This window comes from Dama dama, chromosome 21 (genome assembly GCF_033118175.1).
Source record: "Dama dama isolate Ldn47 chromosome 21, ASM3311817v1, whole genome shotgun sequence".
Lineage (NCBI taxonomy): Eukaryota > Metazoa > Chordata > Mammalia > Artiodactyla > Cervidae > Dama > Dama dama.
In genome coordinates, this window is record NC_083701.1 from 52,969,167 (window position 1) to 52,993,401 (window position 24,235).

The window sequence follows — 24,235 nt, forward strand, 5'->3', positions numbered from 1 at the left end:
ACTGAGTAAATTTTATTAAAATTAACAGAAGTTTATCAAACAGCAAGAAAAATATTTCTCAGGGTGTTATGAAACAGCAAAAAGACACAAGAAAGGAGTGCCAAGTGGTTTTGAAGGAAATAAATGAATCACATAATCTTGAGACTAATTATATGTTAAAATCATCTATCCCTTGAAAATAATAGTGACTGGCTTAATATTTTAACATGACTTATCACTGAATAAAAATAGTGTTCTCTTCCCACTTCAATTTTTAACAATTCACTTAAACTTGAAATTCCTGAGTGATTCTTAACCATCACGATCAGATTTACTGTCTCTTTGCTTCCCATCAAAAAGCCATGAGGAAAAAAAAAAAAAAAAACCTCACTGGAAAGAAAAATATTAACCAACAGATTGCCAGATTCTGGAAAAATTGCATCTATAATTCATGGCTGAAGTCAGACTAAAGTCATAACAATGGCCCATGCACAATTAGACCTTGACCATCACTTCTCTAAATGATTTCCCTAAAATGATTACCATTGTTCTAAACCCCAAAGCTTTCCCTAGTATTTTGCTTGTCCTGTTCTTCAACTTATAGATGAACCTACTGCTCACACACTCTAAATAAATGTTCAACTATAGCTTTCCTTTAAGCTTAATTGTCCTGTTGAATTTATTCAAGTACATGATGCCAAAAACCATTATTTTGGAAGAGGGTAGATGTTCCTGTACTCCTCTTGTTACTTTTCGACAGGTCTTTGTTTGGGACTAAAGATTTATGTAGCTGCAACCTAAGTCCCCAGGCTTCCCAGGTGTCTCAGTGGTAAAGAATCTGCCTGCAATGAAGGAGACATAGGTTCAATCCCTGAGTCGGAAAGATCACCCAGAGTAGGAAATGGCAACCCACTCCAGTGTTCTTGCCTGAGGAATCCCGTGGACAAAGGAACCTGATGGGGTACAGTACATGGGGTCACAAAGAGGCAAACACAACTTAGTGACTAAACAAAAACTCACCCCCTTTTACAACAGGATGATGTTAGGACTAGGAAATAGCCTCCCTTTCTCTTCATTCACATTAAATTTTTTGATCAAGGAGAAAAATGAGAATTTGAACAAATACAAGCCTGAACTTTCTCCTTAGCTCAATTACTGAGCCTTGGCTAGGCTGAACATTATATGAGGGCTACTGTCCTGATTAGTTTGTGCAACACATGTGAATTGCAAAGACAGTCACTGTAGGTGGAAAACTGATGGAAAGAGAAGCAGAGAGTTTATCCATTGCTTCCCATATTCCATGAATGCTTTGCCTGCTACCACCTATCATGTAAGCAATAGAATGTGATGAACTTTCCAAATAGTTGCTATTTCCTCAAGGGAGATGCCAAATTAAAATAATACCATATGTTTGTTTGCAAGTGCTTCCTGAAGTTTGAGTACCATGAGATGCTCTGAGAATGGAAACCTGGGACCTTTTCTGATCTGAATCTTGAATTTGAAAACCTGTTAAGGAGAAATTGCTTAATATGTACATTATGAACCAAGAGGAGATTCTAAATTAAAAAATCATTCTGATTTCATTATAAAGGTCAAAAAATTTAGCATGACTTTATATGTTAAAGCAGTTTGTTTATATAAAGATAACTACTTTCTTTAATCAGGCTTCTCAAGAGAGAACTGAGTATTTTATTTCAACCTGCATCTGCCACTGAAATGAAGCAAAAGTGCAAATGAAAGGTTTTTTACCAAAGTGTTTTGCTTTCCAAAAACATATGGTGGATGATTTTCATGCCATTTTCAGTAAATCACCTATTACATTTATCTAGTTCCTGTGTTTATTTTTCAAATCATAGCATTAGAGACACTGAAGAATGTAATCTTACCTGCTACAACCTTGCAAAATCTCAAATTAAAGAAGAAAAATCGCTTATCAAGAGCAAGATGTTTCAAAGCCTTTGTTTTCTTATGAGTCTTGAGAAATACCAGAAAATCCTACAGGCCCATCTGCCAGGTCTTACTTGTCCTCCAAACTGAAACAAAGTCTAATGCCTGTCCTAAATTTTGGAAATCTTCTGTGCCTTGTAAACCTAATTCCCCTTGTATCAGTTTCAACTTTAGTGTTTGATCTTAGGTCACTGCAGCCAGAGTGCTCACCATGTCCCAGCTTGAGTGTGTAGCAATCAGCTCATTCCCTTCTACAATTCTGACATGCCATCCATCATTCCATTCACCCTAAGCCATTTACCCTTGCATGCTTCAATTTACAAAATGTTCCATCCTCCTACTATGATATTTTTTAGACTGAGCTGGAGAAAAACCTTAGAAATGAGATGCTTTATCCACCTAATTTTGCACAGGAGATAACTTACAATATAGAAACTGTAAAGAAAACAATAAACATCATTCTATAGCCATCATATGGCAGTTAGTGACTAAGCTGGGATAGAATCTAGGCATACTTATGCTGGCTATGAACACTTTCCACCACGCCATGTCCTTACTCATTAGTAAATACTCTCCATCTCTCAACAAACTCCCTCCAAATATTTTCAATACTGTTTTTAAAAGTGCAATTTATTCAAACCATAGAGTGCAAATGAGTTAGGCACAATCATTGCCAGCAAAGAGTTTCACTCAAAAATAATTTAAGTGACTTAGAAAAAAACAATATTCTGAGAATTCAAAACAAGAAGCAATGAAATCTATTATAAAGAAACAGCAAAGACTATGTTTACCATATGCAGATTGTTCTCAATTCTCTATTGTAAGACAATCTCTCTTCCTAGTTAGTTATTCATTTAACAACAGCAGATTTCTACTTGAGTATGATAACATTATCATAAAAGTAATCATTTTACTCATGTAGTTTACCATGTGGTAGTTAACTGTCACCACAGTTCTGAGAGACAAGTGTTGTTGTTATATCCATCTTACAGATGGACCACAATCATTCTAAGTAAACAAATCCAAAGCTAAACTTATCTCAGTGAATAGCATATATACTAATGTAGTCCCCTCAGTGCTAAAACCTGTCTCACCATATCCAATTAGTCATATATATTAGCCATTATGTTTTATATCTGTATTTTCTATCCCCACAAATATTGCCTTAATCCAAGCCCTCTTCATTTCTACCTGAAATATTCCAAAAACTGTTTCTCCCTCCATAGTTACATGTATTCAGTCAATTCTCTACTCTAATCTTTTTGAAATGCAGCTATTATGAAGTATTCCTCTCCATCATCATTTTAAGCATATTATTACCTATAGCAGTAGTTTTAAATTTTAATTTCCATTGAAAAAATACTTTTCTTTTTGAGAAAGTACGTTTTAAAACTACTGCATAATTAGAGCTTATATAATTAGAGGAGTGGCTGCTGCGCAGGGGCAGGAGGGCCGAGAGGAGCTACTCCACGTTCAAGGTCAGGAGGGGCGGCCGTGAAGAGACACCCCATGTCCAAGGTAAGAGAAACCCAAGACGGTAGGTGTGGTGAGAGGGCATCAGAGGGCAGACACACTAAAACCATAATCACAGAAAACTAGCCAACTTGACCACAGGACCACAGTCTTGTCTAACTCAATGAAACTAAGCCATGCCGTAGGGGTCACCCAGGATGGACGGGTCAGAGTGGAGAGGTCTGACAGAATGTGGTCCACTGGAGAAGGGAATGGCAAACCACTTCAGTATTCTTGCCTTGAGAACCCTATGAACAGTATGAGAAGGCAAAATGATAGCATACTGAAAGAGGAACTCCCCAGGTTGGTAGGTGCTCAAAATGCTACTGGAGATCAGTAGAGAAATATCTCCAGAAAGAATGAAGGGATGGAGCCAAAGCAAAAACAATACCCAGTTGTGGATGGGTCTGGTGATAGAAGCAAGGTCCAATGCCGTAAAGAGCAATATTGCATAGGAACCTGGAATGTTAGGTCCATGAATCAAGGCAAAATGGAAGTGGTCAAACAGGAGATGGCAAGAGTGAATGTTGACATTCTAGGAATCAGCGAACTAAAATGGGCTGGAATGGGTGAATTTAACTCAGATGACCATGATATCTACTACTGTGGGCAGGAATCCCTTAGAAGAAATGGAGTAGCTGTCATAGTCAACAAAAGAGCCCCAAATGCAGTACTTGGATGCAATCTCAAAAACCAGCAGAATGATCTCTGTTCGTTCTGAAGGCAAACCATTCAATATCACTGTAATCCAAGCCTATGCCCCAAGCAGTAACGCTGAAGAAGCTGAAGTTGAACGATTCTATGAAGACCTACAAGAGCTTTTAGAACTAACATCCAAAAGAGATGTCCTTTTCATTATAGGGGACTGGAATGCAAAAGTAGGAAGTCAAGAAACACCTGGAGTAACAGGCAAATTTGGCCTTGGAGTACAGAATGAAGCAGGGCAAAGGCTAATAGTGTTTTGCCAAGAGAATGCACTGGTAATAGCAAACACCCTCTTCCAACAACACAAGAGAAGACTCTACACATGAACATCACCAGATGGTCAACACTGAAATCAGATTGATTATATTCTTTGCAGCCAAAGATGGAGAAGCTCTATACAGTCAACAAAAACAAGACCAGGAGCTGACTGTGGCTCAGATCATGAACTCCTTATTGCCAAATTCAGACTTAACTGAAGAAAGTAGGGAAAACCACTAGACCATTCAGGTATGATCTAAATCAAATCCCTTATGACTATACAGTGGAATTGAGAAATAGATTTAAGGGACTAGACCTGATAGACAGAGTACCTAATGAACTATGGATGGAGGTTCGTGTACAGGAGACAGGGATCAAGACCATCCCCATTGAAAAGAAACGCAAAAAGGCAAAATGGTTGTCTGAGTATGCCTTACAAATAGCTGTGAAATGAAAGCAAAGGAGAAAATGAAAGATATTCCCATTTGAATTCAGAGTTCCAAAGAATAGCCAGGAGAGATAAGAAAGCCTTCCTCAGCAATCAATGCAATAAATAGAGGAAAACAACAGAATGGAAAAGACCAGAGATCTCTTCAAGAAAATTAGAAATACCAAGGGAACATTTCATGCAAAAATGGGCTCAATAAAGGACAGAAATTGCATGGACCTAAGAGAAGCAGAAGATATTAAGAAGAGGTGGCAAGGATACACAGAAGAACTTTCCAAAAATATCTCCATGACCCAGATAATCACAATGGTGTGATCACTCACCTAGAGCCAGACATTCTGGAATGTGAAGTCAAGTGGGCCTTAGAAAGCATCACTATGAACAAAGCTAGTGGATGTGATGGGATTCCAGTTGAGCTATTTCAAATCCTGAAAGATGATGCTGTGAAAGTGCTGCCCTCAATATGCCAGCAAATTTGGAAAACTCAGCAGTGGCCACAGGACTGGAAAAGGTCAGTTTTCATTCCAATTCCTAAGAAAGGCAATCCCAAAGAATGCTCAAACTACTGCACAATTGCACTCATCTCATATGCTAGTAAAGTAAAGCTCAAAATTCTCCAAGACCGGCTTCAGCAATACATGTACCAAGAATTTCCAGATGTTCAAGCTGGTTTTAGAAAAGGCAGAGGAACCAGAGATCAAATTGCCAACATCTGCTGGATCATTGAAAAAGCAAGAGAGTTCCAGAAAAACATCTATTTCTGCTTTATTGACTACACCAAAGCCTTTGACTGTGTGGATCACAATAAACTGTGGAAAAATCTGAAAGAGATGGGAATACCAGAGCACCTGACCTGCCTCTTGAGAAACCTGTATGCAGGTCAGGAAGCAACAGTTAGAACTGGACATGGACCCACAGACTGGTTCCAAATAGAAAAAAGGAGTATGTCAAGGCTGTATATTTAAGTTATATGCAGAGTACATCATGAGAAACGCTGGGTTGGAAGAAGAACAAGCTGGAATCAAGATTGCCGGGAGAAATATCAATAACCTCAGATATGCAGATGATACCACCCTCATGGCAGAAAGTGAAGAGGAACTAAAAAGCCTATTGATGAGAGTAAAAGAGGAGAGTGAAAAAGTTGGCTTAAAACTCAACATTCAGAAAACTAAGATCATGGCATCTGGTCCCATCACCTCATGGAAAATAGATGAGGAGACAGTGGAAACTGTGACTGACTTTATTTTTGGGGGCTCCAAAATCACTGCAGATGGTGACTGCAGCCATGAAATTAAAAGATACTTACTCCTTGGAAGGAAAGTTATGACCAACCTAGATAGCATATTAAAAAGCAGAGACATTACTTTGCCAACAAAGGTCCATCCAGTCAAGGTTATGGTTTTTCCAGTGGTCATGTATGGATGTGAGAGTTGGACTGTGAAGAAAGCTGAGCACTGAAAAAAAAAATTGATGCTTTTGATCTATGGTGTTGGAGAAGACCCTTGAGAATCCATAGGACTGCAAGGAGATCCAACCAATCCTTCCTAAAGGAGATCAGTCCTGGGTGTTCATTAGAAGGACTGATACTGAAGCTGAAACTCCAATACTTTGGCCACCTCATGCAAAGAGTTGACTCGTTGGAAAAGACCCTGATACTGGGAGGGATTGGGGGCAGGAGAGAAGGGGATGACAGAGGATGAGATGGTTGGATGGCATCACTGACTCGATGGGCATGAGTTTGAGTAAACTCTGGGAGTTTGTGATGGACAGGGAGACCTGGCGTGCTGCTATTCATGGGGTCACAAAGAGTCAGACACGACTGAGTGACTGAACTAAACTGATAATTAGAGTTTGGGATTAAAATATATACACTAGTATATATTGGGCTTCCCAGGTGGTGCTAGCTGTAAAGATCCTGCCTGCAATGAAGGAGACATAAGAGAAACAGTTTCAATCCCTGAATCCCATGGAGGAGAGCATGGCAACCTACTCCAGTATCCTTGCCTGGAGAATCCCATGGACAGAGGAGCCTCGTGGGCTACAGTCCATGGGGTCACAAAGAGTTGGATTTGACTGAAGTGATTTAGCACACATGTGTAAAATAGATAACCAAAAATGACCTACTGTATATCACAGGAGACTGTACTCAATATCCTGTAATCACCTAACATGGAAAAGAATGTAAAAAAGGAATAACTCAGCATTAAATAATAAATTAACACAGCATTAAATAAAAAGGAAATAGAAATGGCACTTAGGGCCCTCATAGTCTGATTATACCTACATCTTTAGCTCAATTTCTTCTCTAACTTCTCTTCAGATCCTACTTTTCTGCATGTCTACTATTCATGCTTCTCCAAATGTCACATTTAGTTTTGCCTCCATGTTTTGACCACAGGTGCTATTCCACCTGAAATGTTCTTTTCTTCAGAATGCCCACCTCCCTTCCAAGTGGCCAACACCTTTCATCTTTTGAGGTTAATTTCCTTTGTGAGACTTCTCTGATAGCTCAGAGAATCCACCTCCAATACCAAGGACCCCAGTTCAATTTCTGGGGTGGGAAGATCCCCTGGAGAAGGGAAAGGCTACCCATTCCAGTATTCTGGCCTGGAGAATTCATGGACTATAGTCCATGGGGTTGCAAAGAGTCCGACATGACTGAGCAACTTTCACTTTCACTTCACGTCCTTTGTGAAGACTTCATGACCCCATGTGGTAGACTTGAATCCATCTCACTTGACTCAACCACTATATATTTCTAGCATATTCTTATAAACTCATTGCAATTTATCTGCAAATTTGACTTTCTGCATTAGACTATAACTTCTTTAGGGCAGGGGCTATAATGTGTTTATCTCTTATATCCAGTGGTTACAAGGTTTCTGCCTCTGAGTTTTGCTAATAAATGAAATGAATGAAAAAAAAAGAAAAAGAAAACCGCCTTTACTTAGATTGCAGAGAATGTTCACTTGTTAATGAAAGAAAGAAGGACTTCAAAGTTAAGAAATTTCAGCTGACCTAGAAAAGGAGACATCCTTTACCTAACAACGTAGTTCTAGCAAAAAAGGCAAATACGAAAGAGTGACACTGGAAAGAGAGAAAAAAATATTTGTTTGGAAGGGTCTTGAGGCCCATGTAGGCAAAGCAAAGCAACCACAGAGCTGTGTTTAATCTGCAGGTCAGCCTTCAGGACCCTCTCATGCATATGCCAATGAAGCAAAAGCATCACCTAAGATACACTCATGCTCAACTTAGAAAGCCCCAATAACAACTGACAGATAAAAGACAATTTTCCAAGAATATTTTACATTTCTGCAGTTCTGGTCCTCTAAGCAAAATGGTTTACTTCCAATATAGGGATGTTTGTACAAGGAAACAAACATTTCAGGATAATAAATCTTAGAGACATCCCTAAACCTGAGATAGTCCATGTTAATAAAGATTAAAACTTCCTCTTTCCCTCCCCAGAGTAAATCTGCTTATATTCCAGAGTAAAGATAAGGTCCTCTCTTTCTGGAGAGGAGGATGGGCAGATCACCAGCAACCCCACATGAGATCAGAGTTGTGTTTTTTTTGTTTTGTTTTTAATTTCTAGTTTCTCCACTTGTATAATATACTTTATTTCACATATAGCTGCTATCTAGCTCTCACCAAACAACCCTATCTGGATTGGGACTCAAGAAAGCAACACAAGGTAATACCCTTGGATGCTGCTTTTACTGTAACTAATTGAGCAATGAACTGTCTTCTTTTCTCCAGCCCACTATATATATATATACACACACATTTTTCTCCAGCCCACTATATATATATACACACACACACACGTGTGTGTGTGTGTGTGTGTGTGTGTGTGTGTATTTTAGTGGCTCAGTCGTGTCCGACTCTGCGACCCCACAGACTGTAGCCTACCAGGCTTCTCTGTCCATGGGAATCTCCAGGCAAGAATACTGGAGTAGATTGCCATTCCCTTCTCCAGAGGATCTTCCCAACCCAGGGATTGGACCCTGGTCCGCTGCATTACAGGCAGATTCTTTACTGTTTGAGTTACAGGGAAGTCCTCAATAGTTATATAGTTTAGTTATAAAGTTATATAATTATAGCCAACTATCTTCTTATCTTCTAAGGAGGGTTAAATCTTGGAAACCTTAATAGTTTCTGGCTTAACAACAAACTATATTTTAATTTATATTTATTAGTAGAGAGGCCTTGCCCATCCTGGAGCAAGATTGAGGGCAGAATTATTGAACTAACAAACAAACATTGCTATATTTTATTTCTTTAGTTTTATATGTAATGACCTAACTGTAGTTCCCTGAAATTCATGAAAGGCCTTTCAATGTGATTCTTCAAATAGAAGAAATTTATCATATCTCACATAGAATAGTGACAATTTCTTTGTGTGAATTTTTTAAATGGCAGGTGCTTTGCTGATGTAGGAAAAATGATAGAAAACCAACTAACCAAATAATAGCTCTGTCTCCAATTTGTTAAATATTTGAGTCCCACACAGTTGTAGTTCCAGAGTTTGTCTGAAAACTCTTTTCTTTGAAAAGTTTTTCAAAAATGCATAAAGCCGCAGAATATTTTTACCTGTGAACAGCAAAAGTGTTAACAGCATGCCCATTTGAATAGTTAACGATGTAGAGAGATATTATCAAGCATATTTTAAATTATGTGATTAAAATGTTTAGTAAAAAGTCTCCAAAATAATAGACAACTAAAAGGAAACAAAAAAATGTTTTATCCTTTTAATTTGTAGAGCACCAATTTCTGTTTTAAAGACTCAGAATTATGAAGTACAGACAGGATTAAAATAAGAAAAATTGGTTAGGAATCCAATTATCCTAATATTTGGCTTCTGAGTAGAAGAAAAGGCATTTTTACTTCTATAAGCATAATTTCTTACCTGTAAAATTGGGAGAGTTATTATGTTATCTTCCTAAGATTCCTCCCACCTTCAAACACAGAAGACATTATTGATTTTATATTGAAATTTAACATTTGTTTAAATTAATTTAGAGTAGTATCATTTAAGAAAAATTTGTACTTATTTATTTATCTGGTTGATAGATCTATTATATCAAATATTTAATGTGGGTTTAAAATAAGAGAGTCAGATTAATAGCATGTACTCATGAGAATCAAATTCTACATTTTTAAACAACTTGAAAAATAATAAAATAATCCTATTTTTCTACTGTCAGTGATAGAGGACATTTGAAAGATGAGTTTAAATCAGAGTAATTAATTTCTATTTATTATTGCAGAACTGTGTTGAAAGGCTCTTTTTAGTGGTCTACTTTCTTTGATATGGTTTCAGTTTGATGTTCTGTGGGGCATAATTTTATAATATACTTGAGCTTTTCTTCTAGTTATTTTCATTTCACCTAATGAAAACTCAAATGAATACCTTTGTGACAAAAATTGATTTCCTGATATATAGCATTGCATGACATTGAATCTTCAGTTTCTGATTATCTGTGTACTATCTTTTTCATGTGTTTCATCTTGTAAGACAGTTATTTGGAATATATATAACATAGACTGCAATGAAGTTGTCCTCTTTAAATGTGATGGTCAAAGCTGTAACAAACTGAAATGAAAGGGAACAACACCCTTGCTCTCACAGCTTGAAAATTCGCATCACTTCGTTCATCCTTTCAGCCTCATAGCAAGTAAGCAATGGGGCATTACATAAGAACAGATAACAATGGTGAGCTGAAGAGTCCTCTCCTCTAGGAAACCTCTAACTTCACTCTAATTATAGCTTAAGTGTCTGGGGATGTGAAATACAGAGAAATCAAAAATGCAAAAAAGCATCAGGTAAACTTCAATGGCTAATAGATGGGGAAACAGTGACAGACTTTATTTTGGGGGGCTCCAAAATCACTGCAGTTGGTGACTGCAGCCATGAAATTAAAAGATGCTCACTCCTTGGAAGGAAAGTTATGACCAACTTAGACAGCATATTAAAAAGCAGAGACATTACTTTGCCAACAAAGATCTGTCTAGTCAAGGCTAAGGTTTTTCCAGTAGTCATGTATGGATGTGAGACTTGGACTTTAAAGAAAACTGAGCACCAAAGAATTGATGCTTCTGAACTGTGATGTTTGAGAAGATTCTCAAGAGTCCCTTGAACTGCAAGGAAATCCAATCAGTCAATCCTAAAGGAAATCAGTCCTCAATATTCATTGGAAGGACTGAGGCTGAAGCTGAAACTCCAATACTTTGGCCACCTGATGTAAAGAACCGACTCATTGGAAAAGACCCTGATGCTGGGAAAGATTGAAGGCAGGAGGAGAAGGGGACAACAGAGGATGAGATGGTTGGATGGCATCACCAACTCAATGGACATGAGTTTGAGCAAGCTCTGGGAGATGGTGATGGACAGGGAGGCCTGGCATGCTGCAGTCCATGGGGTGGCAAAGAGTTGTACATGATTGAGCGACTCAACTAAGCTGAACTGAACTTCAATGTGGTTTTAACACTACCACACAGAATGCACTAAAAATTAAACTTATTAAAACACTCAAGAATAAGCCTTAGGTAATAATTCCCCACCATTAGCTGAATTGATAAGGTACCTTAATGGGTATTCCCTCATCAACTCTTTATGCAAAATTGTGTGCCAGGCTTGTACATAATTTGTACAGTTAGGAACAAATTTTGCCTTTCATTATGCATATTTTCCTCTGATTCTGATAGATGCTACACATTTGAATAACTTGTCCTTTTCAAAGCTTTAATGTATGTACGTACTCATGTTAAGCAGCAAATCCTCAATAACTATTTCCATCCCCCTTACTTTGCTCACACTTGAGCTGTGTCCAGAGTCACATCTACAAAACTATCTGAAAGGTAAGAATTTATATCCAGCAGAGCTTTCCCTATCCAGCATTTCTAAATGGATAAATGTATCTGGTAGCAATCTGGTGGTGATGGCCCCAATGTTATTGGTCACTTTATTTTATGAGCCAGATGAATGTGTTTATCATGTGAACTGAATGGGACTATACTCCTAATTCTGACCATCTGTAAATTGACCATTTGTAAATTGACTCTTGGTTAGATTGAATATTAAGGAAAAAGAAAATAATGAATGGAAAAATAGACCACACAGCCACGTTACTCAGACAGCTTATGTTGTTGTTCAGTCACACAGTCATGTCCGACTCTTTGCAACCCCATGGTCTGCTGCACACCAGGCTTCCCTGTCCTTCACCACCTCCTGGAGCTTGACCAAACTCACACCCATTCAGTTGGTGATACCATCCAACCATCTTGACCTCTATCACCTCGTCTCCTCCTGTCCTCAATCTTTCCCAGCATCGGGGTCTTTTCCAATGAGCTACTCTTTGCATTAGAGTATTAGAGCTTCAGCTCAAGCATCAGTTCAGCTCAGTTCCATTCAGTCACTCAGTTGTGTATGACTCTTTGCCACCCCATGGATTGCAGCATGCCAGGCCTCCCTGTCCATCACCAGCTCCCAGACTTTACTCAAACCCATGTCCATTGGGTGATGCCACCCAACCATCTCATCCTCTGTTGTCCCCTTCTCCTCCTGCCTTCAATCTTTCCCAGCATCAGGGTCTCTTCCAATGAGTCAGCTCTTCACATCAGGTGGCCAAAGTATTGGAGTTTCAGCTTCAACATCAGTCCTTCCAATGAATATTGAGGACTGATTTCCTTTAGGATTGACTGATTGGATCTCCTTGCAGTCCAAGGGACTCTCAAGAGTCTTCTCCAACACCACAGTTCAAAAGCATCAATTCTTCAGCGCTCAGCTTTCTTTATAGTCCACCTCTCACATCCATACATAACTACTGGAAAAACCTTAGCCTTAACTAGATGGATCTTTGTTGGCACAGTAATGTCTCTGCTTTTTAATATGCTGTCTAAGTTGGTCATAACTTTCCTTCCAAGGAGTAAGCATCTTTTAATTTCATAGCTGCAGTCACCATCTGCAGTGATTTTGGAGCCCAAAAAAATAGTTACCCACTGTTTCCGCTGTTTCCCCATCTATTTGCCATGAAGTGATGGGACCAGATGCCATTATCTTCGTTTTCTGATTGTTGAGCTTTAAGCCAACATTTTCACTCTCCTCTTTCACTTTCATCAAGAGGCTCTTTACTTCTTCTTCACTTTCTGCCATAAGGGTGGCATCATCTGCATATCTGAGGTTATTGATATTTCTCCCGGCAATCTTGATTCCAGCTTGTGCTTCATCTAGCCCAGCATTTCTCATGATGTACTCTGCATATAAGATAAATAAGCAGGGTGACAATATATAGGCTTGGCGTACTCCTTTTCCTATTTGGAAACAGCCTGTTCCATGTCCAATTCTAACTGTTGCTTCCTGACCTGCATGTAGGTTTCTCAAGAGGCAGGTCAGGTGGTCTGGTATTCCCATCTCTTTCAGATTTTTCCACAGTTTATTGTGATCCACACAGTCAAAGGCTTTGGCATAGTCAATAAAGCAGAAATAGATGTTTTTCTGGAACTCTCTTTTTCAATGATCCAGTGGATGTTAGCAATTTGATCTCTGGTTCCTCTCCTTCTTCTAAAACCATCTTGAACATCTGGAAATTTCATGGTTCACATATTGCATCAGTTCATGTATAAGCATCAGTCATTCCAATGAACATTCAGGGTTGATTTCCTTTAGGATTGACTGGTTTGATCTCCTTGCAGTCCAAGTTACTCTCAAGAGTCTTCTTCAGCACCACAGTTCAAATCATCAAAATGAACATGTGAAAACAGCAAAACATCAGAAGTTCATATGAACTCTTTTATTGATAATACAGTAGTATTACTATACACAAACACACATAGGAGCCCTTCTTTTCATAATGTTCTGTAACATGTATTTGTTGTAAACAAATTTCAAAGCTTAGCTACATCAAAAATTATTTACTAGGGAAATGGTGACCAATGACCAGACAGGAGATTTAGAGTATCAGTTAGAGATCTAACACAAATTATTTATATGATATGGAGCAGGCACTCAATTTAGTTTCTCTTTCTGTAAAATGATGTCAAATGATTTCTAAATTTCATGTGTACCTATTTTTAAGTCTTTGGCTACAGATTTATTCAGACGATGTTAATATCCTCCTCCCATCTGGTATGACCACGATCTGATTAATATTTAGTATTTATTCTTTTCCCATGTTATTTTGGATCTAAGTTACTTGATTTCATGTCAAGATTAGCTGATTTGGGGACTGTTCATTATAAACCTTAGATTGTATGTTTGTACAGAAAGACTGTGCACTCATCTATTCAATTTGACTATAAACATGGAAGCTATTTTGCCATAACACTCTTCTACCTACAGTAGACTCAAAATCACTTTATATAAACCATTTTATGCTTTATATAAAGCACTTTGTCTCCAAGTAATAAAAAAAATGGATATTTATATAAAGAAAGGAGCTTCTTAGCTGACTTTGGACTTGTATCTATTTTCAATAGATGACATCTCGAGTTGTAAGATGACAATTTTTTCATTTATTCACAAAGCATGTATTGAGTATTCACTATTCAAGACAATAAAGAAGTAAAGAGAGAAAAGATATTAACTTGTCTCTGAAAACTAAGTGGATTTGAAAAAAGAAAAGGAATAGTGAACACAGAGTGGAGAATACGAGAATAATACTATCAAAAGCAAAAATGATAAACAGAAAAATAAAAGAGATGCAGACAAGCTGCACAAGCCAACCATCAATGTGGTCAACTTCAGAAAAACTATAACCCATCACTAAACAAATTATTTAGATGAAAGAGTTCTAAGGAGCAAGATAGTCATGTATTAAGATTAACTACAAGCATTTTTTTTTAAAGTTATATATTCCCTCACACCTGTATGGTCAAGTTCAATTCCATGTAAAACACATTCTAGCAACACACCCACCCACATTTGCTTGTATTATAACTCTGATAATCAGTGACACGTTGCCTTGTATATAGTATCACTGAAGGTGTGGGCATAGTGGGATTTATAGGGTCATTGCTTTCAACAACGGGAACTTTGCCAAAATGTTTTTTAGAGACGTATATAATTAGATACATTCAGTGATGCTATATGCAAGGCAATCTGCTATCATGAAAGAAAGTGTTAGTTGTTCAGTCGTGTCCGACTCCTTGCAAATCCGTGGACTGTAGCCCACCAGGCTCCTCTGTCCATGGGATTTTTCAGGCAAGAATACTGGAGTGGCTCGCCATTTCCTTCTCCAGGGGATCTTCCTGATCCAGGGATCGAACCCAGATCTCCTGCACTGTGGGCAGACTCTACCACCTGAGCCACCACGGAAGCCCCAAGAACAAAAATTATTATGCTTAACTTTTTGATTGGTTTCTTTTATATTAAAAGAAATAGCAGAGAATCAAAAAATTTAAGAAATCAAATTTAAATATGCAGTTAAAAATCAAATAAAGCATAACAGAAAATTATTTTAGCTAAAAGTAAAGTATATCTTCAAGCACTTATATAAAATCATAAAATTTGTTCTTGGAAAAATTAGAATAAAGATTCCATCCATTCTAACAATTAGCAGTTTTCTCTCTTGGATAAATTGCAAACGAGATATCTCATATTTACTTGCTGGCATTTAGATCAGGTGGGATCAAGTTTCCAAACCACACAATTGGAGATAAGGAGCAAAGTTTTCAAAGTTGCCCCAAATTGAAGCTAGTTGTTTCCTAAGAGTTTTAATTTCATCTCAATGTCCTCAGAGAGAATTTTGCTGAAAGTTCCATATTCCTGGAAGATCTCACTTATTTTCTAATAATAAGTAAAGTTTCATTATTTAGAACTACCTATCTAATACTCTAAATATCTTAAAAATACTATTGAGGGCCCTAATAATATGTCAATCAATAGAAAGTACAATTTATTTGAGCCACTTTGCTCAAAATTTACACAAATGTTTAAATTAATAAAGTTGACATATTTCATGATAATTAGTAAGTTTTCAGGATTGCTGATAAATATTGGTTTATCAGAAGACAACATATGTGAAGAGAATACTGGTATTATAAGAAATTATTTGTTTAACACATTGTGTCAAAATGTATTATCTAATGAATGTTTTAAGTTAACTTTCAAGCAAAAAGGAAGCATCATATTCAGTAAACTCCCTTAGAAATAGAACAGATAATTCATTTTCCAACTACAGGTCACAATTAATGTTGTACTTTCTATATAATAACATCTGAGTGGAAAAGAATTCTGTTAATTTACCAAATAGCATATTTAAAACTTCCAAATAAAGAATCTCATCAGTACTTTCACTGAATTCATTAGTTATGAGTTTGGAACCCTTCCTATAATCAAGTAAATACAACTGTATAGACATAAATCAAAATATCTTGAAAAAATATAAGGTTGTTATTGTCAATATGTGAATGCATTTTGATGTAAAGATATTCATTCACCACCATAGTACCTAAATATGGTAGACTCAAAGGATTTCCATTTTAGTCAATGTAATACTGATGACTCTCAGTATCTTTCCTACTGTCTTCTCTTATATTTGACATATGTTAGGAATATAGGAAGAAATTGAGTTTTATCCAACTTCATGGAAACTGTCAAAAAGACAAGTTTCAACCCTTTGAACTATAAGCGTGTCCTAAATTGTCTTCACCACATAATACATCTTTAAAATTACTTGGCCATGTTAGAACAGTCTTCTCATGATGAGGAATTATAACAACCCTTTCTTTTCAATGGATAGATCTACTGTCCTTTGTTTAAACACTTTTATATTTGGCAAATATATGGTAATACATGGCAAAAGGCACAAAGTCATAATTGGTAGATTCTGTATCATTTTTCAACAGTGAGAGTAAGAGGGCCTGTTTTTTTCTAATAAACCAGCATAAATATTCTTGGTCTCTGTGAAAAATTTAACTGTGGAAAAATTCCTTTAAAATTATATATAAATATGTCAGGCACCTATGAGATACCAAAAGCACATAAATACTAAAATTTAAAGATCACCTCACTTCCTGAACCAATTTATGAATTAACAAGAGTCATCAAACACTGCCCCTCCCAAACATCAAACTATCAAAATGTCTTTTTTTACCACGGATAGAAAAATCTTTGGAATTTTTTTCATGATGATTACGATAATTTTCTCAGGAAAGGCTGTTTCCTTTTACAAAGTTTGAAACATCTTTAGATGTTTTCACTTTTTTGACTTGTTAATATGAAAAGAATGTTGGTTATAGGAAGAAAAGTGATCCATTTTTTAAATGGGTGAGCTTGAAAATTAAAAAAGTGATTTCACTTGCTTCTACCTTACAATAGCAAGCAGCAAAACTTGGCAAGAGGTTTTGGGTTCCACATTATCATAGCACTGCAGACATAGAACTGGTCATAAGCTCATTTATCTTAACACTTGGTGTTATTATTGTCTTCTCTGTAAAAAAAATTGTAAAGTTGCATAAAATCTATTTTCTATTTGGATCAGTAATAGGTGAATATATAAATTTATTATAGAATCAGAGTTAATGGACTATAAACAGTTGACAAAATTATATTCCAAAAAAGTTTTTAAAAGGACAGATTCTACTAATCATTTAATGAAATTTTCCCAATATCTATAAGTTCCTTTATCTTATGTGCCAAGCATTTTACTTATTTCATCATTAGCTATACTTGATTATGCCATAGACATTCATCAAGTGGCACTAAAAATAGTAAGTTCAGACTAAAATAATTTTTAAATCCTAACCTTGGAGTTCTGACCTGACAACAAGTAAAAAGGCAAGGAGACGTCAATTCATCTAGGATCCTGACTCTACAGCATCTACAAGAGTTAAAATAAGTCAACTGGAGTATAGATGATATTAAGTTATATAGAGTCAATCAAGCTAGACCTCAATGACTTTAATTCAAAAAGCTTTTCAGAAAAGAGAACATTTCAGGCCCAAGTTGGAATCAGTTATTGATTTCAGTCAAACTACCTGCCTTGCAGGATAACTAAGACAAGTTTTACATATACTATTATGTATTTATATTTGTATTTTAGTATACATTATTAGTATAATATCATTGCATGAGTGAACCTTTAATTATCTTTATTAGGGTTTATCATATTTCTTTCATGAAAATAGAACTAGAGCAAATACATTAAAATGAGATCAGTACTAAAATAGGAAATGTTTTACTATCCCAGTGGTCCCTAATCCAGGTTGTGCATTAAACTCTCCAAAAGAATTTTTAAATACTGCAGCACAAACTCAACTAGAGACCAACTGAAGAAAAATCTCCAGAGATGAGGCCAAAACATTGATAATTTTCATTGCTTAAGATCTTAATTGACTTAAGAATTCACTTCATTATCATAGTGGCTGAGAGCATACTCTAATCTACCAGGATTTGAATCCTAGATCAATTTCAGTATGCATATGACCTTGAGCAACTTACTCATTAAGTTTTTTCATCTGTAAAATAGGTATATTAATAGTATCTGCTTCATAGAGTAGCTGTAAATGAATCCATGGAAAGAACCTAGGATAACACCGAGCATATACTATGGGTTCAATAGGTAAAATAATTATTGTGGTTTTATAATTATTATCATCAAAGTAGACATTTTTAATTCTTTAGTGGTGTCTGAAATCAATGTTCATTTACTTATTAGAAGCTGGGATATACCTACTTATATAAAATGAAGCATCTATCACAGAAAGAAACAGTTTACTACAAAGTAAAATAATCCAGTGAGTGACTCTGCTGCTGTTCAGATGCTTTAGTCTTTAAAAGTAGAACTTGAACCATGTGCATGCAGTTTTAATTTCTCCCTTTGTAAAATCTTTTAGACATAGAAAAGTGAAAGGGAACGTGTTAATCACTCAGTGGTGCTTGATTCTTTGCGACCCCATGGACTGTAGCCCGCCAGGCTCCCCTGTCCATGGGATTCTGCAGGCAAGAATACTGGAGTGGCTTGCCCATGCCCTCCTGCAGGGGATCTTCCCAACCCAGGGACCGAACTCAGGTCTCCCTTATCCATTGTAGGCAGATTCCCTGAACCATTAGGGAACCTGACAGAGAACTTTAAAGTCTCTTCTGGTTCTAGTTCCATGAGTGTATTTTTAAAATATGGTATAAACTAGGCAAGATTTTGGATACTGGATTCCTTTGTTTTGGGGTGCAGGGCAAGGGTGGGGGAAGAGAGATACTAAATTCTAATAGAAGCAATGCTCATGACCTTTCTCAAGCTATCCTGAAGCCAAGTATCTAAATAGCTAATGTTTACGATGCAGGTGTAGTGATAGATATGTTAACTAGTTTGATTATGATGACTATTTCACAATGTGTATGTATATAAAACACAAGCTGTACATCTTAAATATATACATTTTTTTTCAGTTATACCTTAGTAAAGAGGAAAAAAAGAAGAGAAATAACATCACATTTGCTTGATTGGTCAAGGCAATTAAAAACCATAACATTACAATTTGAACAAAACTTTTAGTTTTAATTTTGTTTTTTGACCCAAACAAGTTTTAATAGACCAAGTAGAGTAGGAGACCAAAAATATGATTAGACATAATTAAAAATCTTATGTGTAAACCTACCTTAATTAATTAAAATAATTATATATAATATTTGACAAATACAAACAATATATGAAATAGAACTGATATATTAGGCTTGATAATAAAACTCACAGTCTTGAATCCACTGTCTTATTTCAGCAGAACACTGTCAATATCTTTACATCTCCTTGTATTTCCTGCCAGCATCCTCTTTTCTGAGAGTTCACTGCCGATCTGAATTTTGTGTATCATTCCCTTGCTTAAAAATTGGTTTCACCATATATGTATGTATCCCTAAAGGATACTTTCTTTTGTATTTCTTGTTTTTGAACCTTGTTAAAATGACATTATGCTGTAAAATATATATGTGTATATATAGAGTTTAAAGAATTTATGGCAAAAAGTGAAAAATATTTTCTCTAATTCTCTTGATTTTCCCCATAATTAAATCATAAAGTCAGCTTAAAGAAGCCAGTTCAGTGATACAGCTTGACAGTCCTTTCCTGCCAGGAGAAAAAACTTTAAAAATGGATATCCTTGAATATTATTCTTTGGCCATGAATAAAATGGTGGGCACTAAAATAATTTATCTTTCATCAGGAAAAATTACCAGAGGAATTTTTCAGTATCATGTCTCTAGTTCATCACTTATTTAATTCTGTAATAACTATTACATAAAACTACAGCATAACTATTACGGTATTTTAAAATCATATTGTCGGGGCAGTGTGTCATTTCCTTGGTTCTGTCTTGCCACAGCAAAGATTTTTTTGAGGCAATGTACCAGTGTTACAGCTAGGTTACAGCTCAGAATTTTATTCAGCAAGCAAAGGAAAGTACACCCTGGAGGCATGAGGGTGGGCCAGCCTGAAAGTAGAAGCCTTAATCCATCTTGGCTTCCTCTTTTTATTCATTTGTCTCCTCCCCACTGAGTCTGCCTATACAAATCAGGCTAGCCAAGAAGGGGGAGTGTTTGTTCCTCCTGAAGTTCTCACTCCAGTCCCTGGATTTTCTTTTGTTCTGTTTTCACTGGCTTTTCCCTTTCTTTGTCTTTTAGCCACTGCCATTTTGGAATCCTTTTTCCTATTCTAACTACCTAACAATATAATAGTAGTTTCTATTAAATTTTAAAAATATAATAGAATCACATCAGTTTGAAAAGAGATGGAATCTCTTTTCATACATAACTGGATGGAAAGAACATTTAGATTTTAAAAACTCTGAACACAGAGAAGGATCAACATTTTCAAAAACACAGGTAGTTCAAAATAGGAGAAAAACCAAGACAAATGCCTTATGTTTAAAAAAAAAAAAGGTGTCTATCTCCTAGCAAGGTTTTAAGCTTATAAAGTTATAGAAAATTGTTATTAATCTGTTCTGAATAATGTCTAACACAACACCATGTATAGTTTGATGGATTTGATCATGACATTTTAAAATACCTTCTATTATCTCTCAACAAGTTAGCTTTGAAAATTTGTGTTTGAACTGGAGAAATTAATTTATTTGATCCTTGCAAATATTCTGCTAACTGGTAAAACCAAAAGGGCAGAAGAGATCATCTAATTTCCCCTGCTGGATATAACAGTGAAATCCCACTGATTGGTTATACAGTAAAATGCTGCAGTTTTTCAGCAGGGTAGCTGAGAGATTGAATAAGGATTCTACCTAGAGCCTATTGTTTCTGTAGGAATGAGAAGTTATCCTGAATAAGGAACCAATCAACAACTGCAATTTAGCAAACTGAAATCACTTCAATTTGACCAATCTTACTGAAAAACAATTTGAGCCTTGAATATGAGAAGGATGAGGTACTTATAGAGAGGAACTCAGTAAGGATAACATTTTTGAAAATTTGCAGCCTGAGGTTTTTAATATGCAACATGTTTAAGGAAAATGATTGAAAAAGACATCCTAATGGTCTGAAAATAAAACTACTACCACGGGAAGAAATACAGTTAAGAGTTCTTATTAGCTCTAGGATACTTTAGTTTTGGGAAAGATAAACAAATTTCATCTCTCTTGATCCCTCATTTGATCAAAGGAATAAAGGGAAAGTTTTATTCTGTGGCAATAATGTAGAATGAGCAACTCATTGGTGCTCACTCACATTCTACAGGGAGCACAAATATAAATTTTTTCCCCCCTAACTTGAAGATTTTTGTTTCTGTTTGCTTTTCAGATTTCTTCCTTTAAATTTTCTTTTAAAGACCTTAAGAAGTTAGAAATATAAATACAAAATATGCTTGAATATTTTTTAAAAAACTGCAAATATGCCCAACCTGTATAAAACTTAAGGCTGACATGGCAAAGTTTCTTTTTTTTAACCTAATAGTCAAGCAGAAATGTCTAATAACATTTTGTCTAATAATGTGAGGGCACACCGAGATACACACAAAGATTCTGCCAAAGGAGTAGGCAGAGATGGAAACTGAGATCCAGGCAAAACTGAGTCAGCATTTCTAGGGCAGAGCCTACAAATGTCCCCAGAGAGAAGAGTAAGTAGTATGTTGACTGTGGTGGCCAGAGTTAATTATGGAAGACCAGCAACTAGGTCAATGATGAGGACTGGTGGCTAAGAGGAAAAGAACAGAATAAAGTCAAGAATAAAATTAAGGCCTGTTAGAATAGTGTTTCTCAGTCTTTTTGATAACCAGGTGAAAGCTCTCTCGGGGAACATGCATAAAGGCACACAGCAATTTGTAGGCAATTACAGGGAGATCCCAGGCGCCCTGAAGTACAGCTATAGACCTCCCACACATTCCACCCAGGTTAAAGATTCTATTATGGGCACAAGATATGAAATTACACAAGCACTTCATTCCTTATGATGATAGTTTCAAAGTCAAGCGGCTTACAATTTTATGGAAATAAAACAGGTATAGATTGTAATAAAGAAATCAACTGTATTGCAGGGATATATCTATGGAAGTTCTGAAATGACTGAATATATTAACAAAGAACACATCAACTTTGCATAAGATGACTACCTTGTTCTACTAAACATGACAACAAATAAGAGATACATGTTGACAAATGGTTTAACATAGCACTATAAATACAAAACTAAGAATATTCTGGGGAAGACCTTCCCACACAGTGATATCAATCACTTTATCAGCATTGATTAGATTGCTTTCAAAAAGCTACGAGATTTTAAAAAGTATTCTTAAGTTTTCTCTTTTGTTGAATCTCATTTTGTATACTCCATCCCTAGAAATAACCTCCAAGAACAATGACCCAAGAAACAAAATTCATCTATCATCCCTTTAAACTTAGAGCCAGCTGTTTCTGGGAGTGTCAATGAACATACCAAACTGAGTGAGCTGAGTGACTGGCTGGGTGACAGGGGTTCCCGTGAGGTCCCCGCTAGTTTTGAGGGGCTTCCCAGGTGGCCCTAGTGGTCATGGCAACCCACTCCAGTATTCTTGCCAGGAGAATCCCTTGGACTGAGGAGCCTGGAGGGCTACAGTCTACTGGGTTGCAAAAAATCAGATACGACTGAAGCGACTTAGCACACACAAGCAGGAACTGTCCAAACTACTCCTTATATATTTTTAACAAATACTGTGTTGATGTTTCTAATGTTTTAAAATACAGCATACTAAATAAATATATTTCATTATTTTTTATTCCCTAAAAATTTACAACAGACTGTAAGAAAGTTTTTAATGTTATAGCAAAAATGTTTAAGGATCACGGAAAAAAAAATCATTTTCCCTGTTGATTATTAAGATTTCTTTGCATGGTTTGAATACTTACATTCATTTTTGTAGTTCTAAGCTACCATGCAAAGTTAGGACTCTCTGTATCTGCTTTGACGAGAGACTACTGTATGTATTATCTGCCCTTCTCTGTACCTTTCACCTAAATTCGCTTAGTAATGTAATATAGAGCCTTAATCCTGGGTTTAGAGGAGTCCACTTTCCTTTAAGCTATGTTTGAATGGACTGGGGAGGAGTGCAAAGAGCAGAGGGCATAAGGTTCCACAACTAGGAATTGTCAAAGGACTTATTTTAGAAACAACTAGTCTGTTCTCAAGGTATGTATCCACATTCTTCTCTCTTTCACTTTTCTAAATATGCAGTTCTTAATAACTAAAAGACACAATTTAAGAAAAATGCAGGCACATAATAATTTGTACAAGTGTCCTCTAAAAATCAGGAACAATGACAGAAAAGAAAGATATATTGAATCTAAATAAATCTCCCTGCCTGTGCAAAATTATCCTCTTCAATATACTTCATAATACTTCATCTAGACTAGTTTTAAATGCCTTCAGGGATTGTATTAGTAATATTGTATACTATACCTCTGTTCTCTAAACTTGCCACCATAATGAGCTATAATGAGGATGGAGTGGCAGCCAGAATAATATTTCCCTTACATTTTTGTCAATTTAACTAAATCATATGGTGATATTTTCTTTTGTGTAGAGATTTTAATCATTTTATTTACTGGTATTGCATATATTACCGAAAATTCAGGGGAAAAATGAATCTATTTTCTAGTCCTAAATGGCAGCCAGGTGGATATGTAATTACTCTAAATGACATTCAGAGTAAATTACAGGCAGGTAAAAGTTTTGTTGAACAATCTCAGAATACATGGACCAATAAAAGGCTATAAAAAAAAAAAGCTACTGTCTTAAATCAATCTATTGTGGAATAGCTCCATTTCAAGAGACGTATTGAATTTTAAGAAAAGCAAGAAAACCTTGAGGGAAGACATAGATCAACATTATTCTCTTCTCAGATACTAAATGTAAGGATGATTTCAGTTCATACTTTCTTTGAATTGATTGTGGAAAGAGAGAGTGCTTTTTAAAGC